At 39.4% G+C, this 20,675-nt stretch overlaps 1 long non-coding RNA gene across 4 annotated transcripts in view; it reads left to right on the top strand.

The window, feature by feature from the left end:
• Positions 1–20,675, top strand: part of LOC149127499 (uncharacterized) — a 50,109-nt gene that overhangs the window by 13,263 nt on the left and 16,171 nt on the right. For 3 of the 4 annotated variants that reach the window (XR_016231260.1, XR_016231259.1, XR_016231261.1), the window contains exon 2: positions 9,452–9,547. This is a non-coding gene — a long non-coding RNA (uncharacterized LOC149127499). Of the gene's footprint in view, positions 1–9,451; positions 9,548–16,601; positions 16,766–20,675 lie in introns of those variants that run through there. The other variant, XR_016231262.1, reaches the window with a different exon arrangement.

Here is a 20,675-nt window from a genome sequence, read left to right as displayed (position 1 = left end):
AGAAGCATGGAGTGGGTGGCCTGAAGGCCATGCACCCAAATGCACGGGGCAGCAAGGATCTGAAATGGCACAGAGGCAAAAGGGAAAAAGGGCTGGGCCACCATGTTCCAGGCCTATAAATCACTTCCAAAGGGGAGTGGTTAATTAGCCTGATTGGCAGGTGGATACACAGGTGTTGTCAGGTAGGAGTACGAGGTCACAGAGGGGCGTGGTAAAAGCATGGTCTTCCAGCTCATAAACCTAGTCAATTTTATCCTATATGCTTGCCTACAACATTACCCACTCAGAGACTCCATTCCTCTAATCCTAAGGGATGTTGAAGGGCGTACAATCATCATATCTTCTATAACTGTTTCATGTTTATGAGGAGTGTAGTGCAGGACCTGCATGTCCAGATCTGGATGTCTCTGTCTATCTCATTTAATGAATTTGCTTTGTGAGCTGGAGCAGTCTCGGTCACCACTGATGTCTGTGTTCCCTGTATGGTCAGTTACTGCCAGAGGTTGAGTTCTAAACATATAAGTTTATTGATTAGCATAAACAAACCTGGAACAAGACCAGTTGTGAATAGAGTGCCCCATAGGATGGAAAGAACATATCTTACACACTCCCAGATAGAGGGTGATGATTGATTATAAACCCATTTAGCTTGAGCATAGAGAATTATAATAGAAGAACACATTAGTTTTATTGTCAATAACAGTTTCTAAAAAGAATCAAGAGAGGCAGGTACAACATGTCTGTCTTAGGGGCAGCAGTCTTGAAGTGACAAATCTGAAAGCTTATCCTTTTTGCTTTGAAGAGATAATTGAGGTCTTTGATTGGCTTACAGGAATAATCAGGCATATCTTTTGAGTTCACCTGTGAAGACTTAAGGGGTAGAATGTTAATCCTAATTTCACTGAGGTTGTTTTGATCAGCAGCACCTGGTAAGATCCCTTTCATTTAAGCTTTAACTGATCTGAAGAGGATCGTTCTATGAATGGCTTACTCTGGAATTCCTAATGTTGGAGTTTTTGTCAAAAGCTTCTTAATTCTTAGGAACACTTTCTGTAGCTCCCCTGTTCAGCACAGTGTGTCTGTATCAGGGGCTTTTAACCCAAATGCAAAGGCTTAGAATCCAAATCCTGGAATCCATATTCCACAGAATCCTGTCATCAGCAATTCCCAATGTTGGAATTTCTATCATAAGCTCCTTAATTTCTGGAACAACTCTTGTAGCTACCCTATCCAGCAAAGTGGCTGCATCAGAGCATTCTTAAAGCATACACAAAAGCTTGGAATCCAAATTCCACAGAATCTTACACTTCTAGGAATCTCCTTAGCTTCTTTTCACATAGAATAGCTTTCTCCTCCCTTCTTTTGACTGGAAGAGCACACTTTCCTGGAGTTAAAATATATCCCAGGTAATGGATCTCTAGTTTAGAAACCTGACCTTTGTTTGGGATGTTCTGTGTCCTCACTATCCCAGATTTGGGGTTTATAGTGGGATGCAGAAGAAATCATCCCTTAGGCAAAGGTGTAGCACACAATAAGATGCATCGCAACAACTGCCTCAGTAGTTCTGAGGCTTTTAACCGTTCTGTATTCTGTATTCTGTATTTGAGCTTAAAACATAAGAGATAGGAATTTCACAGAGAGACATGGATCTAAGAGTTCACCTTTGAGACACTTATACTTTAAAGAAATGCCTAAGAAAACAGATATTGGAGTCTGATATTTAGACATAACTAGAACTTATGATACATAAGAATATAACACACTAGAACAAGGTAAATCTTTGTGATCAAGTTTTGCAATTAATGCTAATATTGTAGCTCTTTGACGACAGAGGCCTTGCATGCGTAGTACACAATGACTCCTGTTGTTAATTTAACAATTAACACACTTATGCATGATGTCAGTGATCACCCGAGGATCTTGACATGAGCTGCCTAGGCTATAGAAGCCTTTTGAATCCACGAACACTGTCAGTGTTTAGACAAGGCCATAAGCAAAGTGGAAGTTTTCTCCACTCTTCAGAGATAAGTGCATCTTTCTTTAATGACTTCTTTCCACAGAGGTTCACCCAGGGAGGTCTTCCATGTAGGGACATTTTTTACATGAGTGTCCTGGCTTTCCATGCCTGAAATGCTCTCATGGGCTTTTCAGCCAGACCAGAATGCCTTTAGGGCTGACTCTGAGGTCACTTGAGTGTTACATATAAAAATTCCCATTCTACGAGTCTTCTGTATGGACTCCTTCCCATGCTGGAGTTTTACTCCTCTTTAATTCTATTTATTATTAGCAGTAAACACTTAATCCTATTGATATGATCACTTTAACAATCAATCCCACCTATATAATCACTTTAAAGCAAGCCTATCTATATATGATCATTTTAAACCTTAAGATGTTACTTTCACCATCCAGCCCAAGGGGGTTTGGGATCCTATGGCAAGCTTTTAATCGTATGCTTAGAAGTAAGTCCATAGGAATGCATGTAAACTCTACAGCCTTATAGTTTTTCTGTAGAATCTGAGAAGATAAAAACAGACACAGCTTTCCACGAGCTTAATTATCTTTAAGTATTTGACAGGGATACATTGCATTAGTTATAATTCCTTAAGCATGTGACTAAGCAATTTCTGTTGTGTAAAACAACTCAAGATTGAGAGAGTAATTATCCATTCCTTAGTCATCCCTAATATTAAATATACCTCGTAAGGGAGTCTCCAAGGCAGTAAATGTAGAGCTACCCATAGTTAAATCACCTTGTAACCTGGGAGACAAAAGGTAATAGGGTTAATCTTGGGCCCAGTTATCTCTGTACATGTGCCTTAACAAGCAATTGACATCCCAGAATTACTATACCATATATATATATATATATATATACACTATACCTAATATATATATAAGTTTAATATATATCATACACATATTTTTGTATACTATATTAGTTACATGTAGTATACATATTATATACATGTACCACATATATTACATGTAACACATATGTGTCATATACACATACACTGTATATATATATGTATGGTGCACACACACATATATATACATATATATTTAAGAAGAATGTGTAGCAAGCATATGGCTATTTAAATGACCTGAGCTGAATTGTAAAAATAAAAACGAAAAATTTAAAAGGGGGTGGAACAAGCATGAGGCTATTTAAAATAACAAAGGAGAGAAACATCCGGGTGGAGCTGCAAAAATAATAAAAATAAAAAAATATATATCTGCCTGGGCACAGCTGAAAAATAAAAAACTTCCAGTTGTGAAGGGGTTACTTAAAATAATAAACTAGGGCAGAATCATCTTAAAAAAAAAAAAAAAAAAAAAAAAAACAGAATAAAGTCGTTCAGCTAACCAGGAATGCATCATGCATCTGGCCATGGGGGCCGCCATCTTGGGGTGGAGCGTGTTGCCCATCTTCCAGTGAGGGCGCAAGTCCCCAAAGGGTATCACCATCTTGGAAGGGAAGTCCCACCCTCTGTGGTGAGAAGTGAAACATCCACCATGTTTATGGCTCCTCCTCCCTGATGCTAACAGGGAGTTCAGTTCTCCAACTGAAAATTAGCAATTGAAAGCCTGCTTGGTAAATCCAAGAACAAAGTGAAATTCTCAGAAACCTTTTTATCCATCTGTAAGAGATAAAAAAGTTTTATCCTTAGAAAACACATAAATTGTCTTTTAAACACATTACAACCAATTTAGAACACTTAGAAGCTAGCCCACTGTGAAAATCTTTTCATCTCTCTGTTCAAACTCTAACACCCATGTCCTTAGAGCTGGAGACCAGAGACTGTGAAAGGGAACAAATCCATGCTTTTTCTGAAAGCTATCATTGGAAAAAAAAAAAAAATCCTGCCTTTTGTCTGTTTTAAATGAAGCCTACACACCACCGCAGAAGCAGTTGCATGCAGCTATTTCTCCAGCAGGGCGGGGCTGGTTCCAGGTCAAGCCATGAATTTCCACCAGGGCGGGGCTCTCCCTCTCTCAGGACTGGGAGCCACTGGAGCACACTCTGTGGCCACTGCCACCATCGCCATTGTTGGATTCTGGGGATGGTGCATGGGGGTGAGTGCATTTTAGCCCCACATTCTCCTTCCCACGTGCAACTGGGCGCGTAGGGAAAGAGCTAACCCAGATAGAGGAGGGATGGGGTGCAGTCAGAAAAATAGAGTTAGAAGCCACAGGAATCCAGTTTTTGTTATGCTGCCGACCTTTTTCCTTTTAATAAATTTTGGGGAATTCCCCTGTTATTGAAAGTTCCTTAAAGGTCTCTCAAAGGTCCCATGAGAATTGCCAAATAATATTATTAACAAGTCTCTTAAAGGTCCCATCTGTGTTGCCATTTATGTTGCCATTTTGCTTGTCAATAATTTTGGAATATTAATAAGCTGTGTGGGCTCTTGCATCATATTCAGAGAAGAATTCTAAGTACTAGCATAAATGAACGAAGCCACATGATAAGTTTTAAACTTTTTATTTAGTGAGAGAAATGCATAGGAGAGTGAGGGTCCTATCTAAGAAAGAAAGGGAAATCTGGATGCATACCGAGTGCCAGGAGCCAGCCATGTGGAGGAGCATGCAGGCCAGAAAGCATGGGGCTGGTGGCCCGAAGGTCACGTGCCTGAAGGCCGGCGTAGCAAGGGTCTGCAATGTTGAAAGAGGGAAAAGAGAAAAAAATGTGGTTGTAACTATTTTTGAGTTTCAACTCTGATACTGATTCCAGCTTCCTGCTAATAATCACTCCAGGGGGTGATGACCTGAGTAGGTGGCTCCCTGGTATCCATGTGGGACATCTGTACTGAGTTTCCATCTTGGCTTTGGCCTGGCCATACCTCAGCTGTTGTGGGTTGTTCCTTTGCCTTCCAAATAAATATAACTAAGCAAATAATATTTTTAAATGCAGCATGGAATGGAAATAAAAGGCTTCCAGATAAGAACAAATATAATTATCCATATTTGTAGAATGCAAAAATGTTTTTGTGGGAAAACAGATGGAATTTGCAAGAAGTGAAAAATTCTGGAAGATACAGGTTGCTTTATTAAAGCTTGATAGATAAAAAATGAACACACAAAGTCATTTATATTTTTATATACCAGTAGTGAATTTGTAGACACCAAAATTAAACCCTTTTATGTATATTTTTAAGTATAACCCTTTTATGATAAAATGTCTTACAAATTGAAAATATCTGTTAGAGACAATATTACTTAAAGTCCAGTAATAATTATTTTATGAAAAAGTATTTATTATTTTATATTTACAGTATAAAAATTATACCAATCTGTTATACTTATTATTTTATAATTTTTCATCACTCAGTGAATTTACAGAAAATTCTTGGAGTTAGAGGAGTTTTGGTGAACGTATGAATAATAATTGGGGTTTTTGTCATCTGGTATTAATTCTTCCATTTCCAAAGCATGTGACCTCAGGTGAATGCTTTCTTTTCTCTGGTCCTTCACTGAAAATAGCCAACAGGTCTATAGATTTAAATCTATCTCGTGACCTTGGAAAAGTTACGTAGCCTGTCTGGGCCTCAGTTTCCTCCTCTGTAATAAGGTGTTAATCATTGTATCTCAATAATCCTGTAGCTGTCATGACTAAAGTGCTCTTTATATGTAAGGTACTTGGAATTGAGCCCTATGTAATCATTCATTTATGGCATTTTTCTTTTACTATTATCATTATAGGGCTGAAGTCTATGATCTAAATATTACTTGTTACATTTAGGACAAAACAAGGATAAATATGAGAGCTTTTACTTCTCTGATGCTTGAAATTTCTGTTAAAGGTTAAACTGTATGTTGTACAAATATGTCAGTGTCACCACAGAGGTTGATAACGAATAAAGGCACTGTAACAATTGTATGCTTTCATTCTACAATACCTCCTGTATACCTTCTATTCTCCATAAATTTTGCTAGGCTTTGTAACTAATAAATAAATAAATAAATACATAACATAGAAGGTAATTAATGATAGTATTGTGAAGGAAATTGTCTTGGAACAAGTGTATTATCAGGAAAATTATTTCAGTAGGCATGAAGCAGCAAAGGTTGCAGATCAAATTAAAATCCTCAAATTATGCAGCTTATCAACTGAATGTAAAACACTGAGTGAGAAGCAAGGGAAAAGAGATGGTGAACTTCAAGATACGTGGAGCAAGTTGCAGTGAAGTCAGAGGACTTCAAATCCTGAACTTGGGCTATTCAAGGCTCAGACATCTTTTTTTTTTTTTTTTTTTTTTTTTTTTTTTGACAGGCAGAGTGGACAGTGAGAGAGAGAGACAGAGGGAAAGGTCTTCCTTTGCCGTTGGTTCACCCTCCAATGGCCGCCGTGGCCCGCGCACCGCGCTGATCCGATGGCAGGAGCCAGGTACTTATCCTGGTCTCCCATGGGGGCAGGGCCCAAGCACTTGGGCCATCCTCCACTGCACTCCCTGGCCACAGCAGAGAGCTGGCCTGGGAGAGGGGCAACCGGGACAGAATCCGGCACCCCGACCGGGACTAGAACCCGGTGTGCCGGCGCCGCAAGGTGGAGGATTAGCCTAGTGAGCCGCAGCGCCGGCTTGGACATCTTAACACTCAGTCTGATGCATTGGCCTTCCTGCTGATGCTGTACACTCAAGGACAGAGTTAAGGTTCAAACAAAGGAGCCCATACATGGGCCAATAACATACTCTCTTTATTGGAGGAACACAGAACAAGTAGGTTGGCATAGTTGTAATTTGACAAATTGCTAAATGAACAGCTATAAGGTTAATTCTTTTTTTTTTTTTTTTTAAGATTTACTTATTTATTTGAAAGTCAGAGTTACAGATAAATACAGAGGGAAAGAGTGAGATCTTCTGTCAGCTGCTTCACTCCCCAAATGGCCACAGCAGCTGGAGCTGGGCTGATCTGAAGCCAGGACCCAGGAACTTCCTCCAGGTCTCCCATGTAGGTTCAGGGGCCCTAGGACTTGGGACATCTTTCTCTGCTTTCCAAGGAGCATTAGCAAGGAGTTGGATCAGAATTGGAGCAGCTAGGTCTCGAACTGGTGCCCATATGTGAGGTTGGTGTTGCAGACGGTGGCTTTATCATCTAGGTCACAGTGCCAACCTCTATAAGATTAATTATGTTTCCTGAAAAGAGGCCTATGGAGGCATAAAGGGTGTCACTAGCGGGTTAAACCTTATGAAAATTAAATACCCATGCCTGCTGTGTGTAAACTGAACTTTTGAAGATTCCCTGGCTTGATGTCAAATCCTGTAACTAGAAACAGAATTCAATTATCTTACATGGGTGGCAAAGACCTAGCTACGTGGGCCATCACCTCTGGCCTTCCAGGGTACTCATTATCAGGAAGCTAGAATCAGAACTCCAGTGGAGCCTGGACATAGGATCTGGGCATCTTAACAGGTGCCTTAAGTGCTAGGCCAAATACCTGCCCTCCATACTTTTTAAGCCAACACCCAATCCTACAGGTCTTAGAGAACACTGAATAACATTGCTTATCTCAAACCATTATTAACTTACTAATTCAATCAAAAATGTTCTTCAAGGACACACTAAGTAATGTAACTAAGTGGTGTACATTTTTCTATGTGATGAAAATAGATGTAAAATAGACATAAAACAGAAAAAGTCTTGGGTAGTTTTTTTCTGGTGGGAATAGATAATATAAATAAGTGAGTAGCAGATATGGCATGTGCAGGGGTGATAGTTACTATGGGACAAAGTAAAAGAGAATGGCATATGTTGTGAAGAAAAGCAGGGGCTGTTTTAGTGCGGTAAAGGGCAGACTTTAGGGTTCAGTGGCCGTTGAATAGATGCTTGGTAGAAGTCAGGAAGCGGCCACGATGCAGGAACTTTTGCAGAGGGTATAGGTGAGTGATAGTAAGAATACAAGGAAACCAGGGCTGAGGGCTGAAAGCTGTCCAGAGCAAGTGTTGACAAAAGAAGATGACAAGTGAACTCTTGCAAAAGACTTTGGGATTTGTGCTGCTGGTAATTATTCTCTGCTTTATCACTACACACTTTCCTGTATGACCTTCTCCACTTGCCATTTTACTTTCCACTTCTTGTAGCTGCTGACACTCTAACTAAGGCGTTACAACTGCAATAAAGGCAGCTTATTTCCAGGAGTCTTTGTGACGAAACTGCCCACACAGCTACAGAAGCATGGCCACCCTGGCCTTGAAGACACATTCCCGACCCAGGAGAGCACGTGACCCACTCACTCACTGGCACCTGTTTCTTCTAGCACTTTGCTCACTTTCAGCTGTTTCTCTGAGTCTACTTCTGTGAGGCCAGAGCCACGCCGTGACAGGCTTCTCACAAGACAAAAAACTGGCTAGGCCCAGGATGCTGGGCCTGGTGTGAGAAGATGAAACCTGACACCGGGCAGTCCTTGGTCTGGTCCACAGGACCAGGTGCAGGCAATCAATAAGGTGGGCCGTCCTTGGTCTTGCAGGGCCAGGAGAAGGAAGGAATGCTTGTTTGCCTGGGAACTATAAAAACCCCAAGAAGTCTTTCTCTTGAAGGGGGTCTTGGTCTCCCAGCACTGCTTTGCGAGGGAGGCTGGGGCCCCAGCATGCCTTTGTTCTTCGCATTTCAGTGAATCTCGCTGGGCAATGACCTATCTGGGCAATCCGGAACACAATGCTTCTGTGTTTCAGTGAGCCAAATAAACAGCAAATTATGACAGCATACACAATAGTTTGTCAGAAATTATATCACCTATCTATTTTGGTTATATTCTTTAAGCATTGGTGTGGGCGTCTTCAGGGAAAATACGGATAATTTTGTATTTTAGGTTGTTTTGTGATTTCCTGGACTAAGTGTCACAAATGGTGGAAATATCTATTTTCTGAGAAAAGAGTCAATAGGTAATTTTGCCATATTGGAAACATATTGTGTACTTAGATAGACTAAGATGGCTACAACATCACCAGATGATACAATCTTGTTTAAAGTCCTTTATTTATCAAAAGGTTTTTGTGTGGTGCATGTATGCATTGTTTTATTTTGAATGCATATGTAGCATTGTCTAAATATTCCAATCCTTGATTCTTAAAACCTTAATTGAAACTTATTCTGATGTGGTCAGAATATTGTTTTCTTCATTTCTCCTCATTAAAAGGAAAAATATTCTATCCTATTCTAAACAATTACAGTCACTCTTGTGTCCAAAGAAAAAGAATTTAACTGATTTGTTGAGCTTGATATTTATTCTCAAATGTTCTAACATAGTTTGAATAATTTGTCCCTAAACTCAGCAGTTTAGTGGTACCAACTAAACTTAAGCCAGTTATAGTGTTTGGGAGTAGGTCTTTGGGCAGTGATGAGAGTGGGTTATACCATTAGAGTGAAGTCTCCATGATTGATTCTGGTGGCTTTATGAGAGAAACAGACATAGACATGTGAGTGTGCTCCCCGTTTCTTGTCATTTGAGATTCTGCAGCAGCCTGGGACTCTGCCAGCAAGAACGCCATCACGAGAGGCTGGACCAATGGGGCCGCCTGACCTTGAATTGTGCACCTCCAGAATGGTGAGTCAAAATCATTCCTTCCCTTTACAGAGTTGGCCTGCAACAGGCATATAGTCAGAATAATGAACAATTGTCTAATGCAGTCTCCTGAGCACAGTGCGTCCTGTATCCTGAGGGAGACTCCACCCCCCTGAATACTGGTGGATAGTACTACTCAGTTGATTATCAAACTGAAGGGATTTTTATACCTTTCATCCTACTACTACAAAGCACAATGTTATGGATAACAAGCCATGAGCACCATCTTTTCGTAAGTATTCTTTTCTGCAGGTTATACACAGGGAGCGTATGATTCACTAAGTAATTGGCAGGAAGTGGTCAGTGGAAGGATGAAGCTTAAAATCCAGGCTCCCCAAAACAGAGTCCTCCATACCAAACTACATCCCAAATCTCAAGCCATTGCATCATCTGTCTCAAATTACGTGCAAATTGAAAGCCACCATACCCAAGAACACGTGGCTCTCATACTATTCTAGAATATATAGTATTCCAGAATATTCTGAGACAGCAGAATATGATCTGATACATCCAACAGGGACTACAGGGTGTCATTCTCAGGCCGACTGCTATATTCTAACAATGGATTTTGATGCTCAGAATACACCTCTTGGAGCCTATATCCTAGTGGAAAATGAAAATGAATCTTGATGAAGAATGGCATGGGAGAGGCAGTGGGAGATGTGATGGTTGTGGGTGGGAAGGAGGTTATGGGGGGAAAAGCCACAACAATGCAAAAGTTGTACTGTGTAAATTTATATTTATTAAATAAAAAAAAAAGAATCCTAAGGCATATAGCTAAAAAAAAAAAAAAAAAAATGAACATACCAGAAGAGAATGCATTCATGCCCTTGGGCTAGGCTTTTCCAGGCTCTTCCTCCGACCCTCGGGCATTAAAACCTCCCACACATAAGAGGGGTCCTGGTGACTGGTGTAGATTTTACCAGCATCTCCTGCCTTTCTTGAGTGACCAAAGCTGGTTTTCACTGCTCCACCCACACCTCAGCTGCTCCAGATGAGCCTCTAATTGGCCTTTATCCACTTGCGGTTCAGCTGCAATGCTGCTGCTATTACTAACAATGGGCACCGCACTCTGGCTTCTTTCTGTGCTGGCTGCTTTTCTATTATTTATTCAATTTGGTTCTATCAATGATCTCACACGAAGGCATTATAATTTCCATTTAATGAGCAGAGACACAGAAACGGGGAAGCATATGCAAAGAATCAGGAGCAGGCTTGGCTCTTGCATTCTGGTCTGTTAGACCCAAAAGTATACTTTTATCATACTAGACTTACTATGAAACATTACCATTCTGAGACAAAGAAAAAAAAATCCTTAATGCCATTAAAGAGTACATGACTCTTTAAAAAAAGATTTATTTATTTATTTATTTGAAAATCAGAGTTACAGAGAGACAGAGAGAGGGCTACGGTCAGGAGTAAGCCAGGCTAAAGCCAGGAGGAGTGAGGAGCTTCATCCAGGTCTCCCATGTGAGTGGTAGGGGCCCAAGCACTTGGGCCATCTTCCATTGCTTTTCCTAGGCCATAATAAGGGAGCTGGATTGGAAGTGTAGCAGCCAGGACACAAATTGGTGTCCATATGCGATGCTGGTGTTGCAGGCGGGGGCTTTACCTGCTACTCTACAACACAAGCCCCAGAGAGTATATTATTCTTAAATAGATTTGTATTTTTTAAAATTTCTTTTTAAGTTTATTTAGTTACTTAAAAGGTAGAGTGACAGAGAGAGAAAGAGAAGGGATGGGAGAGAGAGAAAGAGAGAGAAAGTGAGACAGAGTCTCTTCCATCATCAGGTTCAAATCCCAAATGTCTGCAACAGTCAAGGCTGGTAAGACTGAAACAAAGAGTCATGAACTTCATCCAGGTTTCCCACATGGGTGGGAGGAACAGCAGCTTGAGACACCTGTAGCTTCCCCTGGTGTGTATTAGCAGGAACTGGATGGGAAGCTGAGGTGGGACTCAACTGATATGGGATGCGAATGTTGGCTTAACCCACTCTGTCACAACTTAAATCCTTAAGAGAATATTTTCTTATTTTTTTAAAATATGCTATTTATTTATTTGTAAGTCGGAGTCACAGAGAGAGAGAGAAGGAGAGGCAGAGAGGCAGAGAGAGAGAGAGAGAAAGAGAGAGAGAGAGAGAGGTCTTCCATCTGTTGGTTCACTCCCCAGGTGGCCACATTGGCCAGAACTGTGCCAATCCAAAGCCAGGAGCCAGGAGCTTTCTCCGGTCTCCCATGTGGGTGTAGGGGCCCAAGGACCTGGGCCATCTTCCATTGCTTTCCCAGGCTGTAGCAGAGAGCTGGATCAGAAGAGGAGCAGCTGGGTCTCAAACCGGCACCCATATGAGATGCGAGCACTGCAGGCTACAGCTTTACCCACTATGCCACAGCCCTGGCCCCGAAAATATTTTTCAAAACATATTTTTATTGTTGTACTCTATATATGAAAATGAATGTAGATGACAAACTTCTACCAAATGAATACCACCCACCACTATAACTAACATGCAGATGACACAAAATGATTTTTAGAACCTTAGAATCCCCTAGCATGGTTCTGTCTTATCCCCTTCCTTGGGTAACCACTGTCCCCAGAAAGAGTGCTAAAGTAAAATTACTATTATAAACTGAGGCAAACCAGTATCAAGCAGGGTTTTAATTCAACAGGCTTTCCACAGATTGCATATTAACAGACATGGTAGGAATCTCCCTCGAGAGCAGTCCTGAGCTAAGCAGCTGGCATGAGAACCATTGCACACCCCACAGAGCACAGAGGTGCAGGGTTGTTCCAGGATAAACTTTGAAGATTGTACAAGCTGCACAGTGACCCAGTCAAAAAGAGCCTTGCTGTAGGGCCACAAGTCAAATTGTAATGTGTTCCCTGTCCTCTCTCACAACAGCCAAATATCCCAAGGTGCCATCCAGGACTGGCCTCCCACAAGAATGTGGATAACTGATTTTACACCACAGAATAGCATGTATTATTCTAAGAAGCATTTAGCTTGTGCAGAGCCAGAAGTCATGTGGGGATAGATAAATGTTTCTAGGACAAAAGCAAAATGATGAGCACTAAAGAGGTCAGAGACACTGGAGAGAAACTTTCAGGAAACCACAGAGTATTCTCATCAGGGAATTGGTTGATGCAGCTTTCTTAGTTTTAGCTTTCTTTCCTTTTTTCTGTTTGTCAGTCTGCACTCCATTTATAAGTGTTGATTCAATTAGGTCTGACAAGATTGATGTCTTACAGAGAATGCTGGTTGTGACCATATGCTGCTATAGGGGCATCTGAATAAAGATTGCTGATAAAAAGTATAGGACTTGGAGGCAAGTGTCCTTCACATCACTGCTTCTGGGTTAGGTTGATTTTGTTTATATGATTTGGTGGTGGTTTTCACAGTGCTAGCACGAGAAAACGGATGGGAGGGAGGAAAGGGAGGGAAAGAAAGAGATAGAGAGGGAGAGAGAATGAACTTACACAAAGACAGAGGGCTGGTATGGAACCAAGTTTAATAAATCTTTATAGTATGCATACTGTAGTCTAGGCCACATACCATAACCTGTAATAAAAAAGATCCTTTCTAATTAATGGTACAGGAAACAGAAGGATACATATATTTTCTATGTAATATATTTTCTATTATGAGAAGTTATGGTAGATGGTATGTACCAAAACATTCTGTGGGCCCAGGCTTATGCTAAAAGAGAAAACACCCAAATAAAATATTTTAGGTGAGGAAGAAGTGAATGTCATTCTAGACTTGTGGCCTAGAGCTTTCAAAAAATCATGATCTGAGAACTGAAAAATAATAAAAAACAAGTCAATACACACATACAATGTGTACAAAAAATGCAAGTCAAGTAGTGAGTGTAGCAGATGGCCGGCAAGCTTACCCTCACAAAAACCCTGAGAGTTCCCCATTCCAGGCCAAGAGACTCAAGTTTTATCCAGAGCAGTGTGGACCCCTTGTGGGCCACATAGTGAGGCTGGGGACTTGTGTTTTACTAAAGTATCTCCAGCTAGAATAGATGGGGTCAAGACGAGAGGCAGAGGGGCCAGTGTTATGGCGTAGCAGGTTAAAAAAAGCTGCCGGCTGCAGCACCAACATCCCAGATTAGCATACGTTGATGTCCCAGCTGCTCTACTTCTGCTCTAGCTCCCTGCTAATGCACTTAGGAAAGCAGTGGAAGATGGCCCAAGTCCTTGGGCCTCTGCACCCATGTGGGAGACCTGGAAAAGCTCTTAGCTCCTGGCTTTGGCTTAGTCCAGCACTGGACACTGTGGCCATTTAGGGAGTGAGCCAGCAGATGGAAGATCTCTCTCTCTCTAGCTCTGTGTCTTTCCCTCTTTTTTTTCTGTAAATCTGCCTCTCCAATAAATAAAATAAATATTTAAAAAAAGATGTGAGACAGAGGTCGAAGAATGACAGCGTGGTGTAGGCTGAGGAAGTCAATTGGCTTGAGGAAGTTTAACAGTTGTAAACATTTAAAAGCAGAAATTTTAATTTTTATCAGGACACTGCATCTCACCCAGTATCTCATTCAAACATATTTGACCAAAGAAACTTATGTGTATGACTGCACATATTTGCGTGTTTTTCAAGTAGCACATATTAGTACAATGCTTCAGGAAAAACTTAGGACATATTAAGGACCTGGGGCTAAGCTCACGGAATGGCATGGTTTCTGTGCAGAGGGGAGCTCACTTGGCATCAGAAACATGGTTCATCTGCCCATGCTAGAGGATGGCAGTGTAGCAAGCACTAGGAAGCTGAGTGTCCGCCTAGATGACAGTGATACAGGGCTGAATATGTCTGGTGTGCCCGAACTGGAACTCTGGAAAATACGGAAGTTATTCAATGTTCACAGGATGGTTTAAGGAGAAATGGAGGTTGATTTTCATCACTTTCAGCTTTTAGCATCCACTCATCTTCCAGCCTGTCCAGCATGTAACAAGGTCTGTGCTGTGGTCACTGGTGACTGCCTCTGACCACAGAGGTGCAAGCAGCCAGGCAGTTGTCACTGTCGCACCTCATCCCTTGTTGCAGCACTTTTTCTTTTGATGGAAGTGAGTGATCTCTCACCTTCCTTTTCCCCCTTTGAGGAGCCAGGCATCAAAGACTAGAATATTCCAAAGGAACTACATAAACAATGGCATTCGAAAGTGGCTGAGCATGTACAGGAAAAAGCCAGGCTCAGAAAGGGTCTAAGACCCTTAGTTTACACATCAGCATGACCCTTGGCACAGGAGCAAGGCACAACAATCAAAACCCAAGACCCATGAAAGGGGGAGAATCTGATTTTCAGAGCAGCCATGTTATTAGATGGAATTGTCTGCTTTTTAACAAAAAACATGAAAAGCATGGCCCATATAAAGGTAAAAAAGTCCCTGAATGAAAACTGATGGTAGGTCTACTATATAAAAACTGTACTCTTTCTCTCTAATACCAGATTTATCTACAATTAGTCGTGTGTTATAAATTCATACATGCAGCTTGATAGTAATGAGAGTTAAAATACATTTAACAAAAAATATGAATACTCAAAGAAACACTTATGTAGGTTTACAAATCCAAATTCTCTGCAAAATATAAACATCCAAGAATGCTCATTAGAAACACAAAACTAAACACTGACATCCATTTGTAGTTGGACAACCTTCAGTTTGTTCCATCTTAGGAACTCTTTCAGGGTTTCCTGGGAGATATTATATGAGTAGTCATTTTTCTCAACTTAGATAAACAACTGGTGATACAGGCAGATAAATGACTATCTTAAAAATGCTCAAACATCTGAAGGAAAATGTGGAGAAAATAATATATTAAAAAATTGAAAATAAATAAATAGAAACAAAAAATGAGTTTCTAGAAGAAAAGTACAGAAGCCAGAAATTGAATATTTACCAGAAGGAGTCAAGGACGGATCTGAGCAGGCAGATGAAAGAATTAGTGAACTTGGGACTGGTGTTGTGGTGGAGTGAATTAAGCTGCCACCTGAAATACTATCATCCCATATCAGGGCACCAGTTCAAGTCCTGGCTGCTACACTTCCAATCCAACTCTGTGTTAATGCTACTGGGAAACAGCAGAAGTTGTCTGAAGTGCTAGGGCACTTGCTATCCATGTAGGAGACCTGGATGGAGCTCCAGGCTCCAAGCTTTGGCCTGGACCAGCTCTGGCTGTGGTGGCCAATAAAAGAACTGGCAAACTTGAAGATCAGACCACAGAAATAATAAAGTTGGAGAGATAGAATGCAAAATGAATTAAATATGTAAGAAAATGTTAAAGAAAAGTTAACTGAGCCTAATGTGCATGTGGGACCCCCTAAAGCAGACCAGAATATGCATGGTGAAGTCCCAGAAGGAGAAGAGTGTGATGAAGTGGCAAAAAGAATATTTGAATGGCTGAAAACGTCCCCAATTTAATGAAAAACATGAAGATAAACATGCAAGAAACTCAACTAAAAGACCCACATCATTAAAATCAGAATTTTCATGGCCCCAAACAGAAAATAAATCTTGAAAGCAGCAAAAGAGAAGCAACTATCATGGAAAGGAGTCCATCAATAAGATCATCACAAATTACTCATCATAAATTTGCAGATCAGAAGACAGTGGACCAACATATTCAAAATACCAAAGTATTAAAAAAACTAAAACTGTCACCTAAGACTTTAACAAATAGGAAAATTGCTACAAAAATGAACAAGAAATTAAGGTATTCCGAAATAAAGAGAAGCTGGGGCTGCTCATTATGACTAACCCTGCCTGCAAGAAATGCTATAGGGAGTTCTGCAGGCAGAAATGAGAGGATATGAGAAGAAATGAGAAGGCATCTGGAAACCCAGAAACTTACTTATGGAAATGCATAGGAAGTGATAAAAACTATTATTATTCTAACACTTCTTTGTACCCACACTTTTTGTTTTTACATGATTTAAGAGACTAGCAAATTAAATGTCAATTATTTTTAGTCTAAAATATAGCATCAATGTTACTTCAGTGGGTAAAGTCATATTTTGTTTCCTTCAAAATTTCCAGCCAGGCTTCTGCTAATGTGAACCTTGGGATGCAGTTGATGTCTCGCCACTGCAGTGGGAGACCCGGATTGAGTTCCAGACTCCTGATTTCAACCTGACCCAGCCCTGCTATTTGAGGGCATTTGGGGAGTGAACCAGCAGATGGAAAATTAATCTCTCTCTCTTTTAAATAAACAAAATAAATAACATTTGGGCAAACACCATCATTTTTTTGACATTGAACAACCAGAAAGGCTATGGATAGAATAGTTAAAAGCAGAATTCTTGTATAATTTAAATTTAAACTATATAAATTGAAATTAGAACATTATAACTTCAGAATGCTACATGTAATTCTTTGCCAAAGAAAACTGCTGTAGAATATATATGAAAGAAAGTCAGAATGGAGCTTAAATATTTATATATGAAACAAAACAACAGACACAAATATCTACTAAACATAAGCAAAGAACATTTTTAAGAAAAGAGGAATATATATATAAAGAATATGGAAAACACACAGCAAAATGACAGAAGTCAGTCACTTCTTATTATTATAAATTTAAACATGAACAGCTTGAACAGTCTAAAGAAAAGGCAAAGATTAGCAGAAAGGCACAGCATGATAAAACCATAAGTGATCCAAATACTATCCATAAGAGACTCACTTCAGATTTAAACACAATAATAAACTAATGTTAAAGGATGGAAGACATACAAACAGTAACCCAAACAGAGCAGCAGTGGCTATGCTAATCTCAGACAAAATAGACTTTAAGTGAAAAAAAGCTTGCAAGAGACGAACAACATTATAGTAACAAACCTGTCAGTACAGCAAGAAGTTATAACACTTGTAAAGGTCCATGCATGTAATGACAGGCCGTGAAAACATCAGTAGTGAAAACTGACAGAATTGAAGGTGGAAATAATTCTATAATAATAGTTGGAGGCTTCGATATCCCAATCTCAATATTGGATAGGACAACAGACAAACTAAAACAAATAGAAGAAATAACACAAAAAGCAAATTGGATATATCAGACATATCTGGGACACTCGATTTAACAGGCATTTGCCTTTTTCTCAAGTACCAATGGAACATTTTCCAAGGTCGATAAGTTAGTATCCAGGTTAGGTCATAATAAGTTTTAAATTATAGAGATCACATAAAATATAGTCAACAAAATAATAAATAAAAGAGAAAATTCATAAGAATACTCTTAAATATTCAATGCATAAAAGAACAAATAACAAGGAAATTTAAAGAATGAAAATGAAAGTTCAACATACCCAACTTCATGGCATCTGTATAGTGGAAGCAGTGTTAAGGGAAAATGTTATAACTATAAATGAATATATTTAAAGCAAGAAGGTATTCAAATTATCATCCTGACTACAATGTAATAAACTAGAAAAAAATTATCAGATGACAGGAATATGAAGATTAGATCAGACAAATAGAATAGACAGTAGAAAAACAGTGAAGAAAACAAATTAACTAAAATGTCTTTCTGTAAAAAAGTCTACAAGTTTATACACTTTTAGCTAAGAAAAAATGAGATAAGACCTAAATTACTAAAATTGGAAATGCAAGAGAGGACATTATTATTTTGCAAATATGAAAGCCTATAATGAACAATAATATCCAATTACAACAATTGGGCAACCTACATGAAATGGAAAAATTCCAAAAAACACAAAACCTACAATGACTAAGAACCAACAGAACATCTAAACATACCTATAACCAGTAAGGACATTGAATCAATTATCAAAAATCATTTGACCAAGAAATCTCCTGGACCCAGTGGTTTCATTGGTGAATTCTACCAAGCTCCGAAGAAATAGCACCAATAATGGAAATAAGTCAACTGTTCTCAGACAGATGATTTAATACATAAAAATCGGTATATAACTACAATGAGATATTCTTCAATCTTAAACAGGAAGGCAATTCTGACACATGCTGTAACATGGGTGTGCCTTCCGGAATTTATGCTAAGTAAAATAAAGAACTCACAAAAGAGCAAGTATTATGTGGTTTCAATTATGCCAGGCAGTTGATGTAATCAAAATTACAGAGATTGAAAGTATAATGGTGGTTGCTAGGAGCCTACTGGGTGGAAATAAGGTGTTATTTTTTTAATGGGTGTAGAATTTCAGTTGTGCAAGATGAAGTTAATGGAGATGGAAGTGGCAATATTAGCACAACATTACAAATGCTTGTAATATCACTGAATTGTATAGTTAAAAACAGTTCAGATGGTAAATTTTGTGTTGGATATATTTTACCCTGATTTTAAAAGTGGACAGAGAAACGCATGGCCTCATAGGAAGAACAATGAGTTGCAGCCAAACAGACAGACTCATCAGCTCCAACTCCGTCATCACCAGCTGATGACCCGCAGTAAACCTCTCCAGATCCCTGTGCCTTTGTTCCTTCCTATGAAAAATACAGAAAATCACATGTGGATCACTGAGTTGTATGAAGAATGAAATGATACACCCTGTGCCAAAGTTCAAAGTGGACCTTGCACTTACCTAGAGTGCACACATTATTACAGATGACTGAAGCATGTGGAGCCAAAGCCGAAGGATTCGATCTCTTCAAAGAAGGACTGAATTAAGCAGCCACTAGAAGTGATGACGTCTCCTGCACACAGTATGGGAAAGGATATCTGAACGTTGTGAATGAGAAAAAGATAGGGCATTTTAAATTAGGATGAGCCCCACATTCCAGGGCCCATCCTTGCCGCCTTTGTAAGGTAAATAATTCATTTCTTCTCATGGCGTCTTCTGAATGACGTACCCAAGAGTCTGATTATGTGGTGCTTTCTTTAAAAGGAAACAGAAATGTCCCATAAACAGAGACAAGAGTAACAGTGACAATTGAAAGGGTGTTTACTGTATGCCCTACTTTTACTGTGTACTCTGTACTACATAGACCTTGGTATGTCATTTCAACCTGAAAACAATTTTATGAGCTCTCTATTACTACCAATATTGATAAATAAATCTGGGATAGGCTAAATAATTGGTATTGGTTAAACCAGGTAATAAGCAGTTTGCTCCAAATTTAAAAGGGGTTAAATTTGGATCCAAATATAAGAAAAAGAAGTAATTACAGTAAGACTTATAATAATGTTATAATTATAATAAGTAATTACAGTGCAGTAATTATAATGAGTTTTAAGATAAAATAAAACCGGAATCCCAGATCTCTCTCATGGAGGATGATTCTCTACATCTGCACTAAGTGTAGGAATCTGCATTCCTATTAAGCACAGTTCTTTATCATCTTACCAGTTTGGGACACACTTTTACATATTTCAAAAAAGTTTTAACTTTATTGTCTCACGGTGTAGGGAGTAATGTGAAGGAGCTAAAATTTAAGTAGAATACTGTTCTTACGTTAGTGACATTGAGATTCCAGATGAACTCTCATTAAGTGATCGTATTCAGAGTTCAAGTAATCAAGTTCATCAATTTTTTTCTCACTAGGTATTGTGACAAACAGTTCACCCATTGCTTTGGAAAGGTCAGGATCGAGTTTTCCACAGAGCCTGTGAAGTTCTCTGATCCCGCTCTGTCATTCCGCTTCTATTTATTTCTTCATTTATTTAACCTAATACTATTGCATGTGAGTGTGCCTGCGTGTTAAAAGCTGCTTAATTTTGTTGCCACAAGTAAGAAAGTAAAACCATGCAAATAGACATCAGAAAACTCATGGAGACGTTAAAATAAAGGCAGAGCGGTGTGAGACCCACTCATTCGCGAGCAGCTCTTACTCATTTCGTAGATCAAAGAAGCAGCAAGAAAAAGGAAAGGTCAGGAAATTCGGGAAGGCCCTTAGCTAGACTAAATGTAGACATAACACAGATATTGTGGCTTAATTCAGCAGCAAGAAAATAAACAGTCTTATTTAAAAATGGGCAAAGATGAATAGGTATTTATAATGAAAAGATGTATGAGTAGGTATATATAAGATACTCAATATCTTTGATCTTTAGGGAAATACAAATTAAAACCTCACCCATTTTACAATGGCCACTATAAAAGTGATAGAGGTTTGCAGGTGTTCACAGGATGTGGAAAA

Source organism: Oryctolagus cuniculus, chromosome 3 (genome assembly GCF_051225735.1).
Source record: "Oryctolagus cuniculus isolate XC-2025 breed Fujian yellow rabbit chromosome 3, ASM5122573v1, whole genome shotgun sequence".
NCBI lineage: Eukaryota > Metazoa > Chordata > Mammalia > Lagomorpha > Leporidae > Oryctolagus > Oryctolagus cuniculus.
The sequence above is the reverse complement of the archived record's forward strand: the minus strand, read 5'-3'. Positions and strand labels throughout refer to the sequence as shown.